The sequence below is a fragment of the Lynx canadensis genome, chromosome E1 (assembly GCF_007474595.2).
Source record: "Lynx canadensis isolate LIC74 chromosome E1, mLynCan4.pri.v2, whole genome shotgun sequence".
NCBI classification, from domain to species: Eukaryota; Metazoa; Chordata; class Mammalia; order Carnivora; family Felidae; genus Lynx; species Lynx canadensis.
This window is the reverse complement of record NC_044316.2, coordinates 57,129,095-57,147,821: the sequence shown is the minus strand read 5'-3', so window position 1 is coordinate 57,147,821 and position 18,727 is coordinate 57,129,095. Positions and strand designations below refer to the sequence as shown.

The 18,727-nt window shown below is 58.0% G+C and overlaps 2 long non-coding RNA genes across 2 annotated transcripts; both read left to right on the top strand.

Moving 5' to 3' along the window:
* The first annotated feature begins 2,696 nt into the window (after positions 1-2,696).
* On the top strand, positions 2,697-14,429 carry LOC116738443. The gene is made up of 4 exons (XR_004344397.1): positions 2,697-2,929; positions 3,566-3,630; positions 4,246-11,349; positions 13,460-14,429. It is a non-coding gene; the product is annotated as an uncharacterized LOC116738443 (long non-coding RNA).
* Positions 14,430-15,695: 1,266 nt separating this feature from the next.
* LOC115500937 lies at positions 15,696-18,310 on the top strand. Its single transcript, XR_003964672.1, has 2 exons — positions 15,696-16,231; positions 17,451-18,310. It is a non-coding gene; the product is annotated as an uncharacterized LOC115500937 (long non-coding RNA).
* The last annotated feature ends 417 nt before the right edge of the window (positions 18,311-18,727 follow it).

Here is an 18,727-nt window from a genome sequence, read left to right as displayed (position 1 = left end):
CGGCGGATCCGGGTGCAAATGCATCAACTCTGCACACGCTGTGAACAGACTGAAGGCTGCAGCTTGCTCTCTGGGTGCAGGGGAACTGTAAACGCCACCTTCCACGCTAACACCATCACCGTTATCATGACCACTGGCCGTGTACTGTGTAAATACCACGTGGAAGTCACTCTGCTATGGAAGGCCTCCGGCCAGCACACGGCATAGATGGGATCTGGAGCCATTTCTCTGGTCGCTGCTGGACCAGACTCTTCTCCGGAGTGGCCAAGCCCTGAGGCCGTGGACTGTGATTCTAGCCTTGGCCTTCCCCACCTCCCCAGAGACCACGTTCGAGGCTCCCGTTCCCGCGGTCGCCCTGCGCCAGGCCCTCCAATGACCTGTCTTCCGTGGGGCCGCCTGACTGCCCTCTGCAGCGTGGGGGCTGTGACGCCCCATCACGGGTCGGCGGGGCGGTTTCCCGGCCAGCGCACGGAGACATCCATGAGAATATCCTCAGCCCTCTTGCAACTTTTTATTTTCAGGTTTTTTTAAACTCGTAGAAAAGTTGCAAGCATAGAACGGAGAATTCCCGTACACCTTACCCACCTCCAATTTTTAGATATTTTTCTACATTTCATCTGTTTTTTCCGTTCTTCGGCCTTAGGTTTCTGATTGCAGGTCTTTCTTTTTCGTATATCTCCGAGTGTGTGTTTGAGGATATGTATTCAGTCTGGAGGGCTAAATTACAGCTTTCTCCTGCCTCGTGGGTGATGTGGGAGAGAGAATTTCCATCAGCAGAAATGCTTTGTGTCAGATTTTCTATTTTCTTCTTAAATAACTTTCTACGGAGTTTCTCTCGAGTTTTTCTATTCTCAGATCTTCCGGTGAAAGGGTTCCTCGTTTAAGAGCGCCCTGATCTTTGAATGTTCCTGGATCTAGTACTTGCCTGTGTGCAAGAATTTGACTTAATTCAACCCGATTCTGACACTGTCTACCCAAAGATAGCATCAGATTCCAAAGGCTAAGGGTCCGGTCCTACAAGACTATTCCCCAGCCCCCACTTCAGATGCCAGTCCCCAGGGCAGCTGACAGCCTGCAGATGGGCTGCAGATTGGGGGTTCCAACGACCCCCTCCTTAGGTCCGATTAATTTGCTAGAGCAGCTCACAGAACTCAGGGAAACGCTGAGCTTTACCGGTTTATTAAAGGGTGTGATAAGGGATGCAGGTCAACGGCCAGATGGAGAGACAGGAAGGAAGGTGTGGTGTGGGGAAAGGGTGGGGAGCTTCTATGCCCTCTCCAGGGCCTCGAGCACAGGGCCTCGACCAGGGCCTGGACTCCCCTCCAGGCTGCCCCTCCTGGAACGAGGGTGGTGGCCTGGAGCTGCAGGGCACTGGTGCTTGGAGGCTGGGATGACTGCTAGGCAGCTAGGCCTGGAATGTGCCCACGAAGCAGGAAGCTCACGTGTTCCTAAACTTTCCAGAAAAATCATCCGTGCCTGCCAATGGCTTCACCTGAGTGAATTCACCTCTTTTTCCTTGGGCCGTACTGGTGGTTGGGCCATATGCCGTCCCGCTGGGGGCTTCTCCTGGCCTCCTTCCTGCCTTTTGTCGGGGCCGACCTCGGCCCGCACATCCCTGGACCATGACATCACCAGCTTCGACCCTTGACCCTTACTACCACACACAGAGCCCGGCCCTCCCGCCCTGGGGGACAGCGCCCTCACCTGTAACTGCCCGAATACGGCCGCACTCAAGGGGCTGGACGGTTCGAGGCTCTCCGGGCTCCGACGTGCGGCCAGCGTCCCTTGAGGGTGGCTCCCCTGGAACCAGTGACAGGTGTGGGAGGGGGCCAGGGCCCAGGCCGGGCCCGGGCTCAGCCCCACGTTTTGATATTCAGATTTTGGTCTCGTCTGTGCGGGTTCTGGCAGGAGACGGCCTTGGTGGAGGACGCGGTGAGCGTGCTGTTCCCACTGGGCCTGCAGAGCTCTGTCTGCGTGTCCACGGGGCGCGTTCCGGTGCCCGCTGCCCGCACAGGGCTCTTGGCCTCTCCGGCCTGAGCGCCCTGCGCGAGTGGCCCCTATACTTTAGACCAGCGTTCACCGTACGGTCGTAGGGGCTCCAAAGTTCTCGCACACAGGACGGTCGGCTCAGAAGAAGGGAGGATCCGGGTACGTTTGGAAAGCAAGGACTCCAGCTGGCACGTAGCGGAGTCAGATCAGTTGTGGATGGATTGTTCTCTCTCCTTTTTATTCTATGAGCTGCCCCTCCCCCCCCATCCACCAACACACACACGCACACCTCCCCGCTCAACGTTCAGCTCCTGGGTTTTTTGTTTGTTTATTTTATTTTTGAGAGAGAGGGTGGAGGAGGGGCAGAGAGAGAGACGATAGAGAGAGAGAATCCCAAGCAGGTTCTGTGCTGCCAGCACAGAGCCCAGCTCGGGGCTCAAACCCATGAACTGCGAGATCATGACCCGGATCAAGAGCCGGACGATTGAGCGACTGAACCACCCAGGCGCCCTCAGCACCTGTTTTGAATGGACCTTTTTCTTTTTTTCTTTTTTTTTTTTTTTAATTTTTTTTTTCAACGTTTATTTTATTTTTGGGACAGAGAGAGACAGAGCATGAACGGGGGAGGGGCAGAGAGAGAGGGAGACACAGAATCGGAAACAGGCTCCAGGCTCCGAGCCATCAGCCCAGAGCCCGACGCGGGGCTCGAACTCCCGGACCGCGAGATCGTGACCTGGCTGAAGTCGGATGCTTAACCGACTGCGCCCCCCAGGCGCCCCAAATGGACCTTTTTCTAATTAGGAACCTAATTTTAAGAATCCACAGGAGATGAATTTTTTTCTGAATTACAGATCATAAAATCATCGTCCGTTGGCCAGTGTTGGTCAGAAAAGAGAGTCTCTTGTGCGAGGACGTGTGAGCTGAAACGGAACGACGTCAGGTTAGTGAGCTGAGAGGCACATCTGATGCCTGGGGTGGGGACAGGCGTGTGCGGGGGGCCGGGGCGGGGGCCACACTGCACGGCTGACACGCCCGCGTTCCTCTCCGCCAGAGCCCTCCCGGTGTCAGGTGTCGTGACGAGAACAGCTTCGCGCAAGGGCAACGAACGGGGTGTCGGACGGGTGTCGGAGGGAGGAATTACAGAGAAGGACCAGGGTGGGAAGTCACCGGGAACGAGGGAGCGCCGTGCCTCTGGAGGGCGTGGAAGCTCCGGGCGTGGGACCCGCGTGTTTGTGGACCACCGTGGGCTTCCTGCCCGCCGCGTGCTCTCCTTCGCCACGTGAACACCGTGTGGTCAGGGGGCCGTGTCTTGAGGGCCGTTGTTCTAGAATTTCAAATTACTGGCCTGACATGGTGCGTGGAGGTCTATAACTTTTAACCTTCCTATTTGCGATCGCAGCTACGCCCTCGTTCCTCGCGTGGGTTCGTCTTGCCAGACTGTTGGCCGGTCTCGTGCGTCTCTTCAAAAGACCGGCTCTCCTCCCGTCGGATCCGCAGCGGGTTTCCCCCCCGGGGGCGGGAAGATCTGATACCTTCGTGCGTTTTGTTAACCCCTTGTCCTGTCTTCTTCCCGTAGTGTGGGTCCGGCGCTCAGCTCGGTTGTACCCAATTGTACACCAAAGTGCCTCTCTCTGTCTCGGGGTAGGTGCGAATCGACTGTTATCAACCCGCTGTGTGCGGACGTGGGGTTCTATTTCCGTCCCTGCTCAGACGCGCCTCTGACAGGCCCTTCCCCGCTTGGCAACGAGAAAACTAAATTTAACTCAGCTTCACCCAGTAAACCGTTCTGCCGGGCATTTTTCGCTAGCATCGCCTGGTTTAAAGCTTCGTCTTTCTCCGGTAAACACCCGGCCCCGGCCGGTGTGAGCGCCACAGCCTGGAGCTGGCCCCGGCTCCCCTCCAAACGCCGGCAGCCAGCCGCAGGGGACAGGCCGTGGCAGCCCTCTGTCCCGGCACGCGCCCCTGCACCTGCCCTGGGAACCGGCCCCTGGGGTATCGCTCCGAGACGTCCGTGTCCGTGGCTGGCTGCAGGTTTGGGGGGGGGGGGGAGGACTTCTCGTCCGGTTTTGGCTTCGCACGGTGACACTGGCCGTGGCACATCTGATGGTCTTTGGGTTTGGGGGCCCCACGGACGCGCGCTGCCTGGCACCCTCCCATTCCTGTAAGAGGGACACTGGCAGCCCACTGGGCGGGGTGGGGGGGCAGGGTGACGTAGCGGGTCCTCCAGTAACGCCTGTGGCCTCTCTGGGTCCCCAGGACTCCCCGCACGGATGCGCCCTTAGCTTCTGCTTCTGAACTGACCGCGAGGAGGAGACGCCTCTGCGGAAGCCCGGGGCCTCTCCAGACTTCGGGCAAGATGACGTCATAGCTAATGGTGGGCGGGCTTCTTCACACACACACACACACACACACCCCGTCTCCCTTGCTGTCCCTTGTCACGCTTGACCGTCCCTGGGAGGAAAAGCAGGCAGCACACTGTCTGGAGTCACTGCCGGGACCACCTTCCTCGTGGAACGTGAGTGTGTTTTCTTTCCCACGATTTCTGTCCTCCCACCGGCCTCTGCGTCTCCTCCGGGGCAGAGCTCTGCAAGCTTCGGGGGAAAGGTCGGGACGTCCTTGGGCGGCTTCCCACCTCAGAGCCTTTTTCTTTCCCCTGCCCCTGTTCTGGTCCTCGCCGAGCAATCGTCCTACGGCCCGGTTGCCCGGGACCGGGGCTGGATGTGTGAGACAGAAGGAGCGGCCGCCCAGGGTTACGGCGGTCGAGGCAAGACTCCTGTTCCCTCAAAAAAGCCCGGCTGTTGAGACCGTTGGCTCCACACTTTCATCAGCAGAGGACCACACGCTGGATGGACGGCTTGAAACAACAAAATTCTCGCACGTCTGAAATCAGGGTGTCTCGGGGCCGACCCCGGGGCGGGGTCCTCCCCATCTCTCCCAGCTCCTGGCGGTGAATCTTGGTGTCCCCAGGCCGACAGCTGCCCCTCCGTCTCTGCCCCCGTGTCACACGGCCTTCCTCCCTGTGCCTCTGCTCTGTCCTCTTAGAAGGACCGTCTCTGGGTTGGGGCCCACCCTGACCCAGGAGCATCTCATCTTTACTGACCACGTCTGCAGAGACCCTATTTCCGATAAGGTCTCACTCACAGGCTCCGGGGTGGACGTCTTTGGGGGACGCTCTCCAGCCCGGTACCAGGTGGGAACGGGCCGTATGCTGACGTCGTCACGGTCTCAGGATCGGTATGCCCTCTACTGCCGAGCAGGCTGGGCCCGGGGGGCAGGTGTCATGTCTGTGGCTCGCTCACGTTTCTTAACCTGTACTCTCTACCTGAGCCAGAAGCTCTGCAACATGTGTTTCGGAGGCCAGAATGCGCTAATCCCGCTCATCCTGCCTCAGGGGAGACTTCCAGAACCCTCTCCCTCGATTGCTGCTTTGTGGTCCCAGTCCGCGGTGGAAAATCAGTAAGGGGCCCCTCACCCGCTTCCCAGATCCCTTTTCAAGGAGACCACGAGACCGCGGTACGGAAGCGAACCGTTTCGTTTCTAGAGAATTCGGCGGCACTTAGTGAGTCACGCTGGCGTGCAGCCAGCGCCCCTCCCCGGTTGCGGAACGCTTTCGTTACCCGGAAGGCAACCCCGGGCTCGTCAAGCAGCGGCTTCCTGTTGCGCCCTCCCCCAGCCTTTGGCAACCACCCGCTTTCTGTCGCCATGGATTCACCTATTCCAGAAATCTGAGGCCTTTTGTGTCTCAGCGACGTGTGCAGGGTCTGCTGGCGTCATGGCAGGTGTCAGAGTTCCGTGCCTTTCTCTGGCCGAACACCGTTCCGTGGTGCGGATAGACCACAGATTGTTGACCCACTCACTGCACGTCACGGACGGGCGTTGGGTGGTTTTCACCTCTCGGCGGTCGTGACGAATGCTCGTGCGAACGTGCTCGTGCGTTTATGGGTTTCCGTATCTGTCTTCAGTTCTCCCGGGCACGTGTTCAGGAGTGGGATTTCCGGGTCACGGGGCAATTTTATGTTTAGCTTTTTGAGGAAGCACCAAGCTGTTTTCCACGGTGACCGCGCCATTCTACGTGCCCGCCAGAGCGCGCGAGGGCTCGTCTCTCCACATCCTCGCACACGCCTGTTATCATCTGTCTTGACTCCGGTCCTTCTGTGAAGTCGTGTCTCATTGTGGTTTGGATGCTGTGGTTCCCGTCACGGCTCCACGCGGGCGTCCGATCCCTCGTGCAAGCTGTTGTGGCCGTGTGGTCCTTACCGCTCTGGAGTCCCCAGGCCCCCTGCCGCCCCGGTTGCAAAAGGACAGACGGAGGTGTCTCCTACTTCAGTTTCCCATAATCACATCCCCTCGCAACAAAGTGGTGAGCTTGGGAGACACCCAGGAGCCACCCTCAAGGCGCAGGCTCCTTACGAAAGACCAGACAAAGCCCGATGGCAGAAATGACACTTCTGTCCCCGCAAGGTCCCCCCAATCCCTTAGCTCAAAGCGCGACCACGTTCTGGGTAAAAAAGAACCTATATTTATTCTTAAGGCCCAGCCTGTCTTGCGTTTGCACTATTTTCTCCCACGCTGGTCCACCAACGCCCGTGCTCTCCCGCCCCTGCAAACAACTCACACACGTGAACGCACATCAGGAAAAGTCTCCAGATCCCAAGACGGATTCCAGCACTGTCTGTAAACCCCACTCTCCAGGCCCACTTTCATCTTGTTTTCATTCCTAAGAGGCGCCGGGGCGTTTGGTTTTCATCACTGACCCCCCGAAGGCCCGGCCAGCTCCCTGCAGAGAGCGCAAGCGGCCGGGCTGGTGTCCCTTCCCAGAGCCTCATTCCTTAGGTCTGGAAAGTTGGAGGCCCTTCTGCATTGTGTGGTTTATGTCAAATGTCTGAGCACATTCGAAGCAAACAGCCAGCTTCATCCGCTGGGAGGTTCCAAGGCGTAACTTTAATTATCAAGCTCTCGAGGGTGGTGGCCGTCTCCGTAAGTCGCTGGAGAGAGACAGAAGCAGGTTCTCAAGCTGACGAAAAAGGGGGTGAAGACAAGAGCCTCGGACACGGACCAAGTACAAGGAGGGGGTGTCCTGGGTCCTGGAAGCACCCCACATTGGCTTTTCCAAAGCTGCTGCCCGAGCCAGGCACGCCACCGGTTTCCATCTGAAAGGTGTCCTCTTGGCCATCGGCAGCTTTGAGAGCCTTCTGATGGGACAGACGGGTCCCAGGCTCTCCCTGGCAGAGGTGGAGGGAAGGTACCGGATACCCAGGTCAGAGTGAACGCTTATCACCTGTACATTGGAGAGACAAACCCAGGGCAAGCGTGTTAGATGCGCTAAGACAGAGCCCTGGAAAAGTACCCCAATACCGGCCCTAGCAAGACTGGGTCGCTACCAGCACCCCTAAAAGCAGAGAAACGCCGTGGGGCCTCACGCCCCGGCCGAGAGCTGTGCTCTTGGGTGAGGCTTGAAGCCTCGTCAAGCTCGCTTAAAATTCAGGTTTCTCAAAGGCGGTTCAGCGATTCCAGAGCAGGCATCGGGCTCCCCACGTGTGAGCGCGGTGCCCTGTGCCCGATGCCACAGTTGCTGCCTTGTGGATCGAACCACCGATGCCAGAGGTCGCGGGATCTTAGAGGTCATCAGGTTAATTTACTTTGTAAATAGGGAAACCGAGGCACGGAGTGGCGGGGCGCCTCTCCCAAGGGCACTGAGCTGACCTGTGCGGGGCTGGTCCGAGGGCTCGGGTGACCGCTCCTGCCGTGCCAGGCGGGCGCTGGGGTCTACGGCACCTTCTCCCCCACGTCGGAGCGGGGGTTCACCTTGAGAGGAAAAGGTCCCGGGTTTCCCGTCTGACTTGCTCGCGTCTGAGAATCTCTTCTCACCGGCTTGTCGAGAGAGGGCCTCATGCCATGCTGCGGGATCCGCGGCCCGCGTGGCGGTCCCCACTGTGCCACCGGCATCAGCTCCGCTGGGCCCGGGAGAGACTTTGATGCCAGGTGCTACGGACTGTCCACAATGCGGGAGCTCCCGGGCTCTGGTATTGAACTTGGCCCAAGTTCCTAACGCACTGTGTACCACTCAGAGCTCGACCGGAGACACAGAACCAGGAACCTGTGGTGTGTGCGTGTCTGTGTGCGTGTGTGTGTGTGTCTAGATTTGTCGCAAGGAGCAGGCTCACGTGACCGAGGGGGCTGGCGAGGCAAGCCTGAGGTTGCAGGAACAGCTGTTAGGAAGGGTGCTGGCCAAAGCTACAGGCGGGGGTCTTCCTTCTGCAGGGAAACCTCAGCTCTGCTCTTCAGACTTTCAACTGATTGGACGAGGCCCCCCCAGATAGCCCAGCATCGTCTCCTTCCGTAAAGCCAGCCGATGATGAACTTTTATCCCATCCGTAAAATACCTTCCCAGCAGCACCTAGGTTAGCGTCGGAAAGGGTAACTCGGGGACTGTAGGGGCACCACGAGGACACAGAAGGCTGACCCCTGCGCGCTCTGCCCCTGCAGAACGAGCCCCTTTGTACTGACCAGTCCTTGAAACTCGAGTTTGCCAACCCCCCCTCAGAGCTGAGCCGCAAAAACAGCGACCTCACCATGCTGCTGCTGACTTGTTGACAAGCAGGAATCGGGACCCAGTCCCTACACGCTCCATTTGAACCCGCCACGTCTCCTTTCAGTTTGCCAGCTCAGGAGGCCCTGTCCCTCAGGGCTTGGCCAGCAGTGAGCCAGGACCCGGAAAGGAGCCCAAACCATCAAACCCCATAGAAGGGTGTGGCCTTGACTCTGGGGCATGGGGTCGTTGCGTTTGGATCGGCCCTGTCTTCAGGGCTACAGAAAACCCAACCCATGCTTCTTTAAGCCTAAAGGACTGGGATTTCTTTTGCACAGGACCCAGAGCCCCCGGGGCAGATGGGGCTCAGGATACCTGGGACATTCCAGAATGCTGTCAGGACTGTCTCCATTTTCACTCCTGCTCTGTTCACCTGGTCCACTGCTCTCTTCCTCTGGAGCCTCCTGAACCCCCCGGGTTATGATTTAACACCCCCCGGGAGAGGGTGTGTCAGCTCTTTCTGAACCCCCAAGTTCAAGACCCTGGGGTGAACCCCCAAGTTCAAGACCCTGGGCAAGCAGCAGCGAGTGCCATTTCTAGCTTGGCCAACCATGACCGTGGGGGTGGTGGAGAGACGTCCTGCCTGGAAAGGACACAGGGTGGTGTGGCCAGCAGACTGGGTGGCCACCCTGAGCCCTTCCCACCGGACAGTATGGTGACCGTCCCCCAGTCCCCCAGGCGAGTGGGGGTGGGGGTGGGAGGATGGGCCAGATGGTTGCAGGCCTCAGAACCCCTGCCTGCCTGGCTGCCCGCTCCCCTATAGCTCTGCACACGGCATCCCACGCTCTGGATCTTCCTTGATTTAAACTTGTATCTTAGAAATGGACTTTTCCTGGGGCGCCTGGGTGGCTCAGCCGGTTAAGCGTCCCGACTCTTGATTCGGCTCAGGTCATGATCTCACAGTTCGTGAGTTTGAACCTGGAATTGGGCTCCGTGACGGCAGTGCAGAGCCTGCTTGGGATTCTCTCTCTCTCTCTCTCTCTCTCTCTCTCTCTCTGCCTCTCCCCTGCTCATGCTCTGTCTCTGCCTCTCTCTTTCAAGATAAATAAATAAACTTAAAAACAATGTGTTTTTCCTCTGTCCCAGGTCTTTAGGCCTCTTTCATTTGCCAGCCTCGTGCTTCTCAAACTACCTGTGGCACAGGACCTATTTTTTGGTTTTATTTCGCTTTTAAAGTCCAATCTGTTACAGGACTAACAATTTCGTAAAATGCAATAACGCTGAACTGTCGGAAAAACGACCGTGCACCTAGATGCCTTGGGGAGGGCAAGGTGTTAGCAGAGTTTGTGAACGCTGGCTCTCAGCCCCGTGCCCGGTGTGGGCCCAGAGCAGTCAGGTCTCCACCTATTCCTGAGCATGGGCTCTAAATGCCAGGTGATTAACCGAGGAGTCCAGCGAAATCTTCCCCAAGCCAAGCGCTTACCCGGCACTGTTTCAGCTCACGGAACTCTACATTTAATGTGGGAAGACAGGCAGTAAATAAACGTGACAAATGAGTACATAACGGCAGTTCGTTGGAAGGTGATGTGTTCTTGCGGGAACAGTGGGGCGCGGGAGAGAAGGGGGGTTGAGCTGGTTGGGTTTTCCCCTTGGGAAGGGGGATTGCAGTTTTAAACAGGGGAGTCTGGATGACAAGTGGTGATGTAAACCAACCAGAGAAGGCTGTGCAGGGCCGTCCCCATCAGTGAACACGTTTGCGTTTCAATAGGGACATTCTCACGATCAAAGGAGAATCGAGGCCCCCGTTGACACGCGCTATCTTCGGGGCAGGTGCAGGGGAAGAGCAGGGCGGGTCTGGAGGAAGGTAGCGGCAGACGGACCAGGGCAAGAGCAGAAGACGACCGAAAAGGCAGCCTCAAGGACGCCAGTCCTCACCGCCCGCCGAGCTCAAGAGGAGGGAGGGCCCGCCAACCCAGCGGGAGGCAGGCCAGTCCGGTGACCTAACGACGGAGCAGACGACCCGGAAGTCTCCCGTCTTGGTGCGGTCAGCAGGTTCTTCAGCAACCGGAATGTTCCCGTTGGCATTCCCACCACCACCGCCCCTCCCCCCGGGACTCGGTGTTCCACCGGGAAAGAAAAGAACAGAATTAAGGAATGTGCCCAGAAGCCTCAAAATAGTATCAAGGATGCCCAAGAGCTGCTTCGAAATTAGAGATTTTGTAGTTTGTTTTCGCTTTCGGGGCGAAAAAAGATTCCACGAGAACCTGCGCGTTTATTGTTCCGTTCGGCAAAACAAAGAGCGGAGACGGGTGATGCCAGGTAAGACCCGTTCCCTGCACCAGGCCTGTTCCCGAAGCCTTACAAATGTCTCTCTTCACCCTCACGACTCCCCTCGGTTGGGGGCGCTTTTATCATCCCGCGTCTCGAACTGACGTGTCGAGAGGCTGGATGCCAAGGTTGTTGAAACCCTGGCGATTTGCCTCCGCGTCTGGGCTCCTACCCACTCGGCCATCCTGCCTCAGAAGCACCCTACGCCCCCCTCTGCAAGTTGGGGGATGCTTTCCCAGGCGGAGGGAGCGCCCAGAGCCCCTCACGGTACTGTGACACCCCTACCCGGGCAGGTCCAGCTCCATCTCTCGGAGACAGAGGACCCGAGACAGCCCCATTGCCCAGGCTGGGCTCCTGAAGCCGGGGGCCGCAGCTGAACTATTTAGAAAGTCTCCTGCCAGTTTTCCCAAGGCAGCCTGAGACCACACCGTGAGGACGGACACCCCCCACCGCCGAGTTCTCTTGACTGAAGAAGGGGCCAGTGGATTCCAGAACCACAGGAGGTAAGTCCCTGTCCTGTCGGAGGTTGGCCTCGCTCCCTGGCCACCCCGTCCGCTTGTGGGAATGAACAGACGCCCAAGAAAGACACAGGCCGCTTACTCAGGGCTCGTCGGCGGGGCACTGGCCACCGTCCCTGCGTTTGCACAGGGACGGGAGAGCCTATGGCGGAGCGGGAAGTAGGGGCGAGCTGTGGGCTAACGAGGAGCCGGACATCCTTTGTGGCTGGGTCTGGGGCACGTCTATGTTTTCCTGATCGGTCCTGGGTTGAAAGCGAGGGAAGATGAGGGAAGCCACGGTTGCGTGAAGGTCCTGTTGTCGCAGACGGTCCGGCTGCTGGCCGTTTTGTCCGTCCAGCCTCTCGCGCTAATCGGGAAAGCTGGCTCCCACGAATTCCGCAGCGTCCTGGCGGGCGGCGTGCCCAGGGCCGTGAGGGTCCGCCGTGCCACTGGAGATGAATGGCAGGCCCGGGTGCCGGGTGGCTTTACACCCTGGTGTGGGGACAGTCGTGCGGTGGTCATTTCCCAAGTGGCTTCTCTGTGGGGACCAAACTGTGGGGCCGGGAGTCCCCTGCCCCAGCCACCTGCGCTTGTCTGGCCATTTCCCTCAGAAAAGGCTGGAGGCTTGGGGTTGGGGTTTCAGGGGAAGGAGACCCACTTAGCTTGCCTCGTTCTGGTAATCAGATCAGTCTCTCCTGCGCTGCGTTGTATTAAAAGTAAGAAATGGGGGGCGCCTGGGTCGTGCAGTCAGTTAGGGGTCTGACTTCGGCCCAGGTCATGTCATGGTCTTAGGTTCTAGCCCTGCGTCGGGCTCTGTGCTAACAGTGCAGAGCCTGCTTGGGATTCTCTCTCTCTCTCTCTCTCTCTCTCTCTCTCCCTTTCTCTGCTCTTCCCTTGCTCACGCCAACCCCCCCCCCCCAATAAATAAATAAACTATTTTTAAAAAAAGTAAGAAATACCCCACTGGCGTTAGGTCTCTTGCACATCCAATGCAGCAAATGGGGCTCACTTGATGTCCAAGCCTCCATACCCTCCATGACCTCACCCCAAGCATCCTGTGATGGGTAATTTTATGTGTCTGCCTGACTGGGGTAGGGGATGCCCAGGTAGCCGGTGAGCTATTTCTGGGCGTGTCTGTGAGGCTGTTTCCTGAAGACATTAGCATTTGAATCCAGTCAGGCAGACCAGGTGGGCATCAGCCAATCCGTTGACGGCCTGCATAAAACAAAATGGCGGAGGAAAGGCTCATTCACTCCCTCTGCTTGAGCTGAGACCTCTCTCTTCCTATCTTCTCCTTCCCTCGCCCGTGGGTGCTCAGGCCTTTGGTTTGGATTGACCCACACCCCCAGCTCTCCTGCGTGTCCAGCTTGCAGACGGCAGGCCACGGGGCCTCTCAGCCTCCATCATCACATGGGCCAACCCCTCATTAAACATGTCTTCCTGGTTATTTCTGTGCATGTCCTACTGGTTCTGTTTCTCTGGACTAATGTTCATCCCTAACTTCTAAATCTATTCTTGACTTTATCAAAACCCTTCGTGGACCCCGTTTTCAGCCACTACTGCCTTTTGAGGTTAACAGTTCCCTCACCTCTACTGTCTGCTGAGTTGAAGGTTATCATGAATCAGGGGCGCCTGGGTGGCCCAGTCGGTCGACCGTCCGACTTTGGCTCAGGTCACGATCTCACGGTTCGTGAGTTCGAGCCCCGTGTCGGGCCGTGTGCCGACAGCTCAGAGCCTGGAACCCGCTCCGGGTTCTGTGTCTCCCTCTCTCTCTGCCCCTGCCCTGCTCATGCTCTCTGCCTCTCTCTCTCTCTCTCTCTCTCTCTCTCTCTCTCTCTCTCAAAAATAAACATTTTTAAAAAATTTAAAAAGGTTATCATGAATTATTTGCGTGCCCTTTGATTTTCTTCAAATACTGCATCGAAAAGTTGTCTATCTTGGTCACAGAGTTTGGGGCCTTCCTTGAGTTCTGCCCCCGAGGAGTGTGCCTCCCCTCCCTGCTTTCAAGCCTGGTGCTCCGGGCCCGGTGAGGAAGCCCTACACGTTTTAATGGACTTTTATGTTTCAGTCATGGCTTCCGCTTCTCTGTTTGGTAATTCGTTCGTTCATTTCGCAGGTGTTTCTTGCGCCAACTCTGTTCCAAGGATGTGCCAGGCGCTGGGGATTCGAGAGCGAGCGAAACACGCCAGGGCTCTGTCCCCGTGAGCCCGTCTCCTCGCTGGGCCTCAGCCCTGCAGCCTTCCAGACCCCAGTGGGCTCTTTCCCGTGTCCGGTGGAGGAGAAGGGCTCCGGGAGAGCATCCCTGGCGGGGTGGCGCCCCCCTGTGTTGGGCGGGGATGAGCCCGGCCGCTGCCTCCTGGCCTCTCTGGGCTGCGACAGGTGTAGGCGTCCCCAGGCTGGGGACGGCTTCTCCATCCTGGTGGCTCTGTGAAGGAGACAATGGTCACAACCGGCCCGCGGGACGCCTGCCTGAGGGAGTGCAGACAGAAGGACAGACGGGCCCCGACAGGAGCCTCCCATTTGTCCGCCAGCGGCAGGCACATCCTTGCTCTGTTGTAAACTCCCTGAGCCCCGGAGACAAGTCCCGGCAGCCGCCAGCAAGGGACCTCACAGGAGGCAGCCCCCCGTGCGCCTCTTGGACAAACAACCGCGAGTGGGTGCAGCGGCTACAAACCCCACTCTGCAAACCGGAGGGGACATCTGATTTGCAAGTGCAAGTGTCCCCGCCCCCCGGGGACAGTTAGCGGTGCTGAGCTCACAGCCGCCCCTCCTGTTCCCTCCCAGGCGTCTTTCCGCACAAGGCCCGTGGGGATCCCGCCCGACCTGCGCGCTGTGCCTTCCTCACCGAGCCCCTGACCCACGGAGGCCGCGCGTGACCGTGGCAGGTGCCTGGGCTGTGCCGGCTACTTTTCAGGGTTAGAAATGCCTCATTTTCGGGGATTAAGAGGCGCAAAGGTCTCAACTGTGAGACAGCGGCTCGTCCTCTGTTTGGTTTTCCAGTGGTCGCTCTAAAATCCACTCTAGGGGCGCCCGGGGGGCTCCGTGGATTAAGCGTCTGACTCCGGCTCAGGTCATGATCTCGCGGTTCGTGGGTTCGAGCCCTGTGTCGGGCTCTGTGCTGACAGCTCAGGGCCTGGAGCTGCTTCGGATTCTGTGTCTCCCTCTCTCTCCGCCCCTCCCCTGCTCGTGCTCTGTCTCTCTTGCGCGTGCGCTCAAAAATAAATAAATGTTAAAATTCACTCTAAGTGTCTTAGCTACTTGGCTTTAATAACTGTTGCAGGTAATTGTGCAAACACCCACAGGGCAACGGCGATGTCTCTCACCTGCTTGGAAACACTCCAGTCGGCCTGGGGAGGCAGCATTCTTGCATCGGAGGCTTGGAGCTTTAACCCCAGAAGTCCCTTGGAATTTGCTCTCCCGGGTAGAAGGCACCATCCGGCTGGTTCAGAGAGGACCCTGCCGTCGCAGCGCCAGCCGCGGCTGGCACCCTGCCAATGGCCGTCTGCAAGGGCCTCGAAAATAGTTCTTGGGTTTTTTTTAATCGTCCTGGTTGGAAACTCAAGGAGCAGAAAGATAGGCGAGTTGCTACGATTTGGGGACACCCCACCCTGTGTGGATCCAGCAGGAAATGGGTTTGCACCTCCTCTTGGGGGCCGGTGGGGGAGACCCCCGACTTACAGGGGAACCAGCTGGCGTGGGAGGTCCCAGACGCTTCTGAATGAGCAGTTCCCGAGCCCCCAGGGGCCGTGACGGTGTTCTGAACTCAGGAAGAAAAGAAACGTAGCCGGTGAACGTCTTCCCTTCTGCCTTTCTCCAAGCCGGGGGTCGGCAACACGGCCTCCCGGCCACACCCAGTCCTCGGCCTGTTTTCTCAAGGAATGTTTGATGGGAACACAGCCACACCCGCTCATCCCCCAGCTGTCTGTGGCAGAGGTGACCGCTCGCGACACACCCCACCCAGCTCTCAGAGCCTAGACTGGTTACCATCTGGTCCTGCGCGAAGGTTGTAACTCTGAGGGCCCCTAAGGCCCCGGAATCCTGGAAAGACGGGAGAGGCCGGTGCTGAAGGGTTTGCATCTCAGAGAACTCAGCCTTGGTGGCGTCCTGACCGATGGCAGGGAGTTCTCAGCAAGGCCCCGTGGTCCTGTTTTCCCCTCAGGAAACCGTTTAGCCAGGAGGCCTGCGAGTCACGGGCCAGGCCCCCGGAAGGTGGGAAAGTCGTCTCATTCGGTGTCTGGGCAGAAGGACCGGGACAGAGATCATCCGAGGGACTCAGCCGCCGGGCGGGGGCTCGTGGGGCTACAGGAGGGACCCGGGGGCGAGTGGTCCAGTCGGGGCAGGAGAGGGAGGGTGTGTCGGCACTGGACGTACCGAGGTCCTCGGCAGACAGTGGTGCCGAGGGGCCACCGCACCTGCCCTCGCCACCACTGTCTGCCCGGTCGCCATCTGTACCTCGGGTCGCAGGCACCTGCCCCGCGGGGCGGTGGGAAGCGGTGAGGCAGGGGCTGAGCCTCGTCAGTCCGTGCCGGGCGGTGGGGGTCCCTGCTGTTCCCCTGCAGATGCTCTTTCCCGGAGCCGGCTGCGGCGCGGGACCCACGTCCTGCCCTCAGAGCCACCACCTTCCCAGGCGACAGGGACCCTCTGCTCGGGGAGGAGCACGGAACGGGGCAGGAACCACGGGCCCCGGCGGGGGCACCGAGCTGCGCTGAGGAGGCAGGTGGGAGCCAGGGCTCACGACTTGAATTTTGCTCAGCGGACGTGTCATTTTCAACACAGACCTTTGGTTTTTCCCCGAGTGACGGGGACCCTGAATGCAGCCGGGCGGAGGGAGAGGGCTCACCTCCGGCACCCCCGAAGCTGAGCGTCAGAGAGGACCGGAGGGGAGCCGGTGAGCGGGGCGGGCGGGGAGTGGCCGGGATTAGGAAGGGATGAGGCTCTGCTCTGTGAGGTCAGGCCGCTTCGGCTGGTGGTGTCACTGGTGACTTCGTGGCGTCGGGATCACGCCTGGAGTTACTGACACAAAGGGAGGGATGCACCCCAGTGACCGTTACCTGAGGGGGCTGGGGGCAGCCCGGGACCCTCACGGGCAGACGGAGCAGGTGGGGGGCGTGCAGGGAGGCCTCCGTGCTCTGTGCTGAGAGCGGGGGTCCTGGGGGAGATGCCTCGTTCAGGTCCGCGTTGTCCCCACTGCTGGGCAAGTTCCCTGCTTCCGTTCACTGCCTCACCGACCGAGGCCGCTTGTTTCCTCTTCTTTTTTTATTGTGATCTAATACACAGAACAAAATTTACCATCCTAACCGTTTTAGTTATTTAAAAAAAAATTTTTTTTTTCAACGTTTATTTTATTTTTGGGACAGAGAGAGACAGAGCATGAATGGGGGAGGGGCAGAGAGAGGGAGACACAGAACCGGAAACAGGCTCCAGGCTCCGAGCCATCAGCCCAGAGCCCGACGCGGGGCTCGAACTCACGGACCGCGAGATCGTGACCTGGCTGAAGTCGGACGCTTAACCGACTGCGCCACCCAGGCGCCCCTATTTTTTAACGTTTATTTATTATTTCTGAGAGAGAGAGAGAGCACACGCACAAATGGGGGCACAAATGGGGGAGGGGCAGCGAGAGAGGGAGACGCAGAATCCGAAGCAGGCTCCAGGCTCCGAGCTGTCAGCCCAGAGCCCGACGCGGGGCTCGAACCCACGAACTGTGAGATCATGACCTGAGCCGGAGTCGGGGGCTCAACCGACTGAGCCCCCCCAGGAGCCCCCCATCTTAACCGTTTTAAAGTGAACACTTCGGTAGCATTTAGGGCGTTCCCAGTGCTGGGCAACCGATGCCCATAGAGTTCCAGAACCTTTTCATCAGCCCACAGGGACAGCAAACCCCCCAACCCCCATGCCAGCTGCCCCTATTAAAAATCCCCTCCTCTCCCCCACCCTGCCCCCTCTCCCCTCGCCCTGACCCCCCACCCCCACCCCAGCGTCCTCCAGGCAGCCCTCTGTCTTATGGTTTTGCCTACCCTGTACATCTCATATAAATGGACTCCTACAGTATGTGGCTGTGGCTTTTTAAAAGTATCTTGTTTTAAAAGAATTTGCTTCCCAGCTAACAGCTAGGCAAAGGATCTAAACAGACACCGCCTCAAAGAGGATACACAGATGAGAAATACGCACACGAGAAGGGACTCCGTGTCGTGTAATTCCCCGACGAGAGAAGGGCACATTAAAGCCACAACAACGAGATGCCCCCGCTCACCTGTCGGGATGGCCAGGATCCGGAGCACTGACCACACCGACGCTGGCGAGGATGTGCAGCCCCCCGAGCCCACTCACTGCTCACCGTGCAGCCCCTGCAGAAGACGGTATCTTACAGAACCAGTCACACCGTCCCCGTACGATCCCGCAGCCACACTCCTTGGTTCTCGTACCCAAAGGAGCTGAAGAGTTACTGCCACACAAAAACCTGCACACGGATGTTTATAGCATCTTTATTCAGAGTCACTAAAACTCGGAAGCCACCAAGAAACCCTTCAGTCGGTGATGGATAAAGTTACTGTGGTCCATCCAGACAATGGAATATTATTTAGTGGTGAAGAGAGAGAGAGAGAGAGAGAGAGCGGGAGAGAGAGACCCCTCTAGCAAGTTCCCCAAAGACATGCAAAAGTCTTAAATGCACGTCACTGAGTGAAGGAAGCCAGTCTGAAAAGGCCACAGACCGTGCGATTTCAACTGTAGGACGTTCTGGAAAAGGCAGGACTCTGGAGACAGTAGGAGGACCAGCGGCCGCCAGGGGTTGGGGAGGAGGGAGGGATGAACGGGAAACACGGAGGGTGTTTAGGGCAGCGAAGCCCTCTGTGTGAGACTATAATGGTGGGTATACATCATCACCGTCCATCTGTCCAAACCCATAGAATGTATCACAACCGAGAGGAACCCTACGGGAAACTGTGGACTTCCGTTATTAAAAAAAAAACAACAACGTGTCAGTGTGGGCTCTTCAATTTTAGCATACATTCCACATGAATGCAAGGTGTCACTGACGGGGAGAACAAAGACAGAAAGAAAAGTAGATAAAATTGTACTTCCTTGTAACCTGCAGCCTTGGCTGGCGAGCACAATTTGTTCCAGAAACACGCTTGTAACCCAAAGTTCTGCATGGGGGCCATGGTATACGCTCGCACGGATGTCGACTACAATGCAGTATTAATAAACTCTTGTCATAGACTGTATTTAACGTAACCGGCAATAAGGCAGCGGAGGAAAGGGTCTATATCCGCAGGCAGCCTGACCTAGAATGAAGCAAAGCATTCCTGAGCTCACTCTTGGGTGGAAAAGCAAAGGACTGTCCAAAATGTGACAAAAGTTACCCTAGTGCCAATTGTGGGCACCT